The sequence below is a fragment of the Schistocerca piceifrons genome, chromosome 9, assembly GCF_021461385.2.
Source record: "Schistocerca piceifrons isolate TAMUIC-IGC-003096 chromosome 9, iqSchPice1.1, whole genome shotgun sequence".
Taxonomy (NCBI): Eukaryota; Metazoa; Arthropoda; class Insecta; order Orthoptera; family Acrididae; genus Schistocerca; species Schistocerca piceifrons.
Window position 1 is genome coordinate 74,957,674 of NC_060146.1, and position 6,407 is coordinate 74,964,080.

The 6,407-nt window shown below is 47.1% G+C and overlaps 1 non-coding gene across 1 annotated transcript; it reads right to left on the reverse strand.

Moving 5' to 3' along the window:
- Positions 1-221: 221 nt before the first annotated feature.
- On the reverse strand, positions 222-296 carry Trnas-cga. The gene has a single exon. It is a non-coding gene; the product is annotated as a tRNA-Ser (tRNA).
- Between the last annotated feature and the right edge of the window lie 6,111 nt (positions 297-6,407).

A 6,407-nucleotide genomic window follows, 5' to 3' on the forward strand; every position in this document is an offset into this window, starting at 1 on the left:
GTAGCTTCACTACCTCACCGTACCTTATTAACAAAGTTGTGTATTTACTTTAGTAGCCTGTTTACTAATGTTCTTTAAATTTTTTTAAAACTGTTGTATTGCTATAAATTACTTGATTGCCGTTAGCGGCGTGTTTTAAAAGGCTGTTATTGCCGTACTGCTAGCTTCTGTGTTTTTTTAAAAAGGAAAATTTTTGAAACTTCCTGGCAGATTAAAACTGTGTGCCCGACCGAGACTCGAACTCGGGACCTTTGCCTTTCGCGGGCAAGTGCTCTACCAACTGAGCTACCGAAGCACGACTCACGCCCGGTACTCACAGCTTTACTTCTGCCAGTACCTCGTCTCCTACCTTCCAAACTTTACAGAAGCTCTTCTGCGGTCGGGCACACAGTTTTAATCTGCCAGGAAGTTTCATATCAGCGCACACTCCGCTGCAGAGTGAAAATCTCATTCTGGAAACATCCCCCAGGCTGTGGCTAAGCCATGTCTCCGCAATATCCTTTCTTTCAGGAGTGCTAGTTCTGCAAGGTTCGCAGAAGCTCTTCTGTAAAGTTTGGAAGGTAGGAGACGAGATACTGGCAGAAGTAAAGCTGTGAGTACCGGGCGTGAGTCGTGCTTCGGTAGCTCAGATGGTAGAGCACCTGCCCGCGAAAGGCAAAGGTCCCGAGTTCGAGTCTCGGTCGGGCACACAGTTTTAATCTGCCAGGAAGTTTCATATCAGCGCACACTCCGCTGCAGAGTGAAAATCTCATTCAGGAAAATTTTTAATTGTGGTGTTGCTATAAATTACTTGATTGTCGTTAGCGGCGTGTTTAAAAGGCTGTTTATTGCCGTACTGTTACTTTCTGTAAGACATGAATAAAACATTTGTGTGTGAAAATGTCAACTCGACAGTAAACTACTAGAAATTTGGCCCCGTTTCCCAACTTGTGGTGTGGCTTGTGGTAACCGTAACCACTGTGTGTGTCAGCTACTAACAGTCTAGCTGGGGCAATGACTGCTCTTAGTGAGTGAAGAAGAAAGGAATATAGCGGTCGAGCAGCCACACATTTCTGTAGTGAGCGTGCTCAGTAAAAAAAAAATGTAAATGTCGTGTGGCTGGGGCCTCCGGTAGGTTAGACCGTTCGCCAGGTGCAAGTCTTTCGATTTGACGCCACTTCGGCGACTTGCACGTCGATGGGGATGAAATGATGGTGATTAGAACAACACAACACCCAGTCCCTGAGCGGAGAAAATCTCTGAACCAGCCGGGAATCGAACACGTGCCCTTAGGATCGACATCCGGCCGCGCTGACCACTTTTTTTATGGGTTATGAAACTGAATTGCATCTTGAAGACAATGTTAGAAAATTGTAATCCAAATAGATTACCGTGAAAATAACTCTCTCTATAATACTATTGATTGCATGAACGGAACGCAAAATATTCTTCCATTAGAATTTAAACAAAAATGAGAGAGATGAAAAAGTAAAAATTAAGAGAGGAAATTAAACTTCTTCAGTGATCCACGTCTTATGCATGAGAATAGTTTTTCCCTACTATTCTTATTCTGTGGCATGACCTCTGTTACTTTTTCGGAAAACATGCTTTTTCGGGCTTCTTTTAAGGCCTTCACGGCTACCGTATCGGTCCCGGGGCACACGAAGTCCCCACCGTACTTCACCCTACTTTGGACCACTCAGCTACCGCGGGCGGACAGTGTGGTCAGTAGTGTGTGGAAACAAGTGATTTGGGACTACGAACCACGCTGCACCCGGAAGCAATTCAATGGAAGGATCTGGGTCTGGTGAGCACCTGGAGGAAGTTGCATGCCATCACATGCAGTAACAACAGTGAAGGGCGGAGGAGCTCCTGTTACATAGTTGTTGTTGTTGTTGTGGTCTTGAGTCCAGAGACTGGTTTGATGCAGCTCTCCATGCTACTCTAGCTTGTGCAAGCTTATTTCAACTCCCAGTACCTACTGCAACCTACATCCTTCTGAACCTGCTTAGTGTATTCATCTCTTGGTCTCCCTCTACGATTTGTACCATCCACGCTGCCCTCCAATACTAAATTGGTGATCCCTTGATGCCTCAGAATATACCCTACCAACCGATCCCTCCTTCTAGTCAAGTTGTGCTATAAATTTCTCTTCTCTCCAGTTCTATTCAATACCTCCGCATTAGTGATGTGAGCTACCCATCTAATCTTCAGCATTCTTCTGTAGCACCACATTTCGAAAGCTATTTATCGTCCATGTTTCACTTCCATACATGGCTACACTCCGTACAAATACTTTCAGAAACGACTTCCTGACACTTAAATCTATACTCGACCTTAACAAATTTCTCTTCTTCAGAAACGCTTTCCTTGCCATTGCCAGTCTACATTTTATATCCTCTCCGACTAACATCAGTTATTTTGCTCCCCAAATACCAAAACTCCTTTACTACTTTAAGCCTCTCATTTCCTAATCTAATTCCCGCAGCATCACCCGATTTAATTCATTCCATTATCCTCGTTTTGCTTCTGTTGATGTTCATGTTGTATCCTCCTTTCAAGACACTATCCATTCCGCTCAGCTGCTCTTCCAGGTCCTTTGCTGTCTCTGTTACATTATGGGGTTCTTTATCGTGGTTAAACTGCGAGTCCCTTATAGAGCTTCAGAAAAAAACTGATACAGGCATGCGTATTCAAATGCAGAGATATGTAAACAGGCAGAAAACGTCGCAGCGGTCGGCAACACCTATATACGACAAGTGCCTGTCGCAGACGTAACTTTGGTTATTGCTGCTTCAGTGGCAGGTTATCAAGATTTAAGTGAGCTTGAACGTGATACTAAAGTCGACGCACGAGCGATGTGACACAGCATCTTTGAGGTAGCGATAAGTGGGGATTCTCCCGTACGACCGTTTCATGAGTGTACTGTGAATATGATGAATCCGGTAAAACATCAAATCTCCGATATCACTACTGCCGGGAAAAGATCCTGCAATGACGGGACCAACGACGACTGAACAGAATCGTTCAACGTGACAGAAGTGCAAGACTTCCGCAAACTGCTGCAGATTTCAGAGCTGGCTCGTCAGCAAGTGACAGCGTGCGAACCGTTCAACGCAACATCACCCATATGGGCCCACTCGTTTACCCTTGATAACTGCACGACACAACGGTTTACGCCTTGCCTGAGCACGTCAACGCTGACATTGGACTGTTGGTGACTGGAAACATGTTGCCGCCGGCCGGTGTGGCCGAGCGGTTCCAGGCACTTCAGTCCGGAACCGCGCTGCTGCTACGGTGGCAGGTTCGAATCCTGCCTCGGACATGGATGTGTGTCATGTCCTTAGGTTAGTTAGGTTTAAGTATTTCTAAGTCTAGGGGACTGATGACCTCATATGTTAAGTCCCATGCTTAAAGCCTTTTGAACCATTTCAAACATGTTGCCCACTCGGACGAGTCTCGTTTCAAATTGTATCAAGCAGATCGACGTGTACGGCTGTTGAGACGACCTCATGCATCCATGGACCCTCCATGTCAGCAGGGGACTGTTGGAGCTGGTGGAGGCTCTGTAATGGTGTGGGGCGTGTGCAGTTGGAGATATGGGACCCCCCATACGTCTAGATACTACTCTGTAAGGTGACACGTACGTAAACATCCTGTCTGATCACCTGCATCCATTCATGTCTACTGTGCGTTCAGACGGACTTGGGCAATTCCAAGAGGACAATGCGACACCCTACACGTCCAGAATTGCTACAGATTGGCTCTTCTGAGTTTAAACACTTCCGCTGTCCACCAAGCTCCCCGGACATGAACATTATTGAGCATACCTGGGATGCCTTGCAAAGTGCTGTTCAGAAAATATCTCAACCCCATCGTACCCTTACGGATTTATGGACAACCTTGCACGATTCATCTTGTCCCCTCCAGCACTACGTCAGACATTACTGGAGTCCATGCGACGTCGTGTTGCGGCACTTCTGCCTGCTCCCGGAGCCCTACAGGATATTAGGCAGGTGTACCATTTTCTTTGGCTCTTCAGTGTATAAAATTGACTAAACAAGGATTATCTCAAGCCATGGCTGTAGATAGCAGCCACATTACATATACCGTACTTCAGAATTAATGTTGTTGTTGTTGTTGTTGTGGTCTTCAGTCCTGAGACTGGTTTGATGCAGCTCTCCATGCTACTCTATCCTGTGCAAGCTTCTTCATCTCCCAGTACCTACTGCAGCCTACATCCTTCTCAATCTGCTTAGTGTATTCATCTCTTGGTCTCCCTCTACGATTTTTACCCTCCACGCTGCCCTCCAGTACTAAATTGGTGATCCCTCGATGTCTCAGAACGTGTCCTACCAACCGATCGCTTCTTCTAGTCATTTTGTGCCACAAGTTCCTCTTCTCCCCAATTCTATTCAATACCTCCTCATTAGTTATGTGATCTACCCATCTAATCTTCAGCATTCTTCTGTAGCACCACATTTCGAAAGGTTCTATTCTCTTCTTGTCTAAACTATTTATCATCCACGTTTCACTTCCATACATGGCTACACTCCATACAAATACTTTCAGAAACGACTTGCTGACATTTAAATTTATACTCGATGTTAACAAATTTCTCTTCTTCAGAAACGGTTTCCTTGCCATTGCCAGTCTACATTTTATACCTTCTCTACTTCGACCATCGTCAGTTATTTTGCTCCCCAAATAGCAAAACTCCTTTACTACTTCAGAATGAATACTCACCAGTAAATGTCAATAGGCAGAGGGTCTTTTCACGCAGTATGGTTATGTGCATAGCTTCATCTCCAATCGTATGCACTCGCCCGGGGCACTTTGTTTGCCCCACACTGTAGCAAGCCCCGGCACTAGCCACTGTGCCACTGATTGGGCTGAAGGTACCGCGTGCTAAATTAAGGCGGAAACTTTGACCGTCGTTTTCCCACAAACTGTCGAGTATCTACGGAAAGCCGAGATACGTGTTCGTTTATTTTCATCGCTCTTCCACCGAGCGAGTCAACGGCTTTGCCGTCAGATCACCGAGATTAAGCGCTGTTGTGCTGGGCTACCACTTGAATGGGTGACCATCTGATCTGCCGAGCGCTCTTGGCAAGCTGGATGCAGTCAGCCCTTGTCAAGCCAACTGAGGAGCTACTTGACTGAGTAGTAGGGGCTCCGGTCTCGTAAACTGGGAGAGAGGTGTGCTGACCACATGCCCCTCCACATCCGCATCCAGTGACGCGTGTGGGTGAGGACGACACGGTGGCCGGTCGGTATCGTTGTTGGGCCTTCATGGCCGGTTCGAGCAGAGTTTACTTCTAGTTCCCCTGAGCGAAGTTTGCGGAAAATCGGGTGACAGCACTTGTCGCGTCAGTGGCAGAGTGCAGGCTTTGCCAGTCCGGCACCGAGTGGGCGCAGACGGGCGCTCTCTGATACGCGGGGCGCACGGCGAGCGGTCGGGTTTATTTAGCGAACCCTGGGGACACTTTTACGACTTTTGCGACCGAGCGAAGCCGGCGGCCGCCGCTCGCCTGACGCACGACGCTGACGTCACTTCCGGCTCGCCTAATATTTGCAGAGTTAGGCGGCAGCCGCGTGGGTGGATGCGTCTAAATCCGAACCGGTGGCGGCTGCCGGCGCCCCGTCACGGAAAATCTCGCCGAGCCGCGAGGTCTGCAGCGCTGTGTCACCAGAGGTAGCCACGTGGCGGGGGGCCAGCGGCCAATACGCTGCGCGATAAAAAAAACTGAAGAACCCGTAACACACATCAGTGTGTCTCTTTGTACAGCTACACATCTTCAGCGAGTATGTTAATGGAGGTACAGGGTGGCGCAGGGAAACGGGAAATTTCGAAATAACGTCATTTCCATGAATAAATTCATAAAACCAGTAATTTATTAACGAAAGTGAATGTATTCAGTATGCCATTATTAAGTATGTCTTTACAATCAAAATGTCCAAAAGTGTCTCTTTACTTTTTAAAGATGACATCGGAAAGATGTGCTCCCATTCGGCGTTCACACTCTAACAGCCTGTTATGAAAACCCTGGAATGCGCTGTGTAGCAAATCTTGGGGGATGGCAGTTATTTCGATTTCAATGTTCTCCTTCAGTTTATGGATTGTTGCAGGGCGTGTACGGTACACCTTGCCTTTAAGATATCCCCACAGGAAGAAGTCGCACACACTAAGATCAGGGGATCTCGCAGGCCATGCAATGTCACCGTTACGTTAAATAATGCGTCTTCCAAACAATTGACGAACTGCTGCCATCGATTGTCGAGCAGTGTGTGACGTGTCTCCGTCCTGCTGAAACCACATGTTTTCGACGTTAAGATTAAGCTCGTACAGTCTCGGTGTAAAGAATGTTTGAAGCATTTCAACATATCGAGCGGATGTTACTGTCAAAAAAATAAGGGCCGATAACACG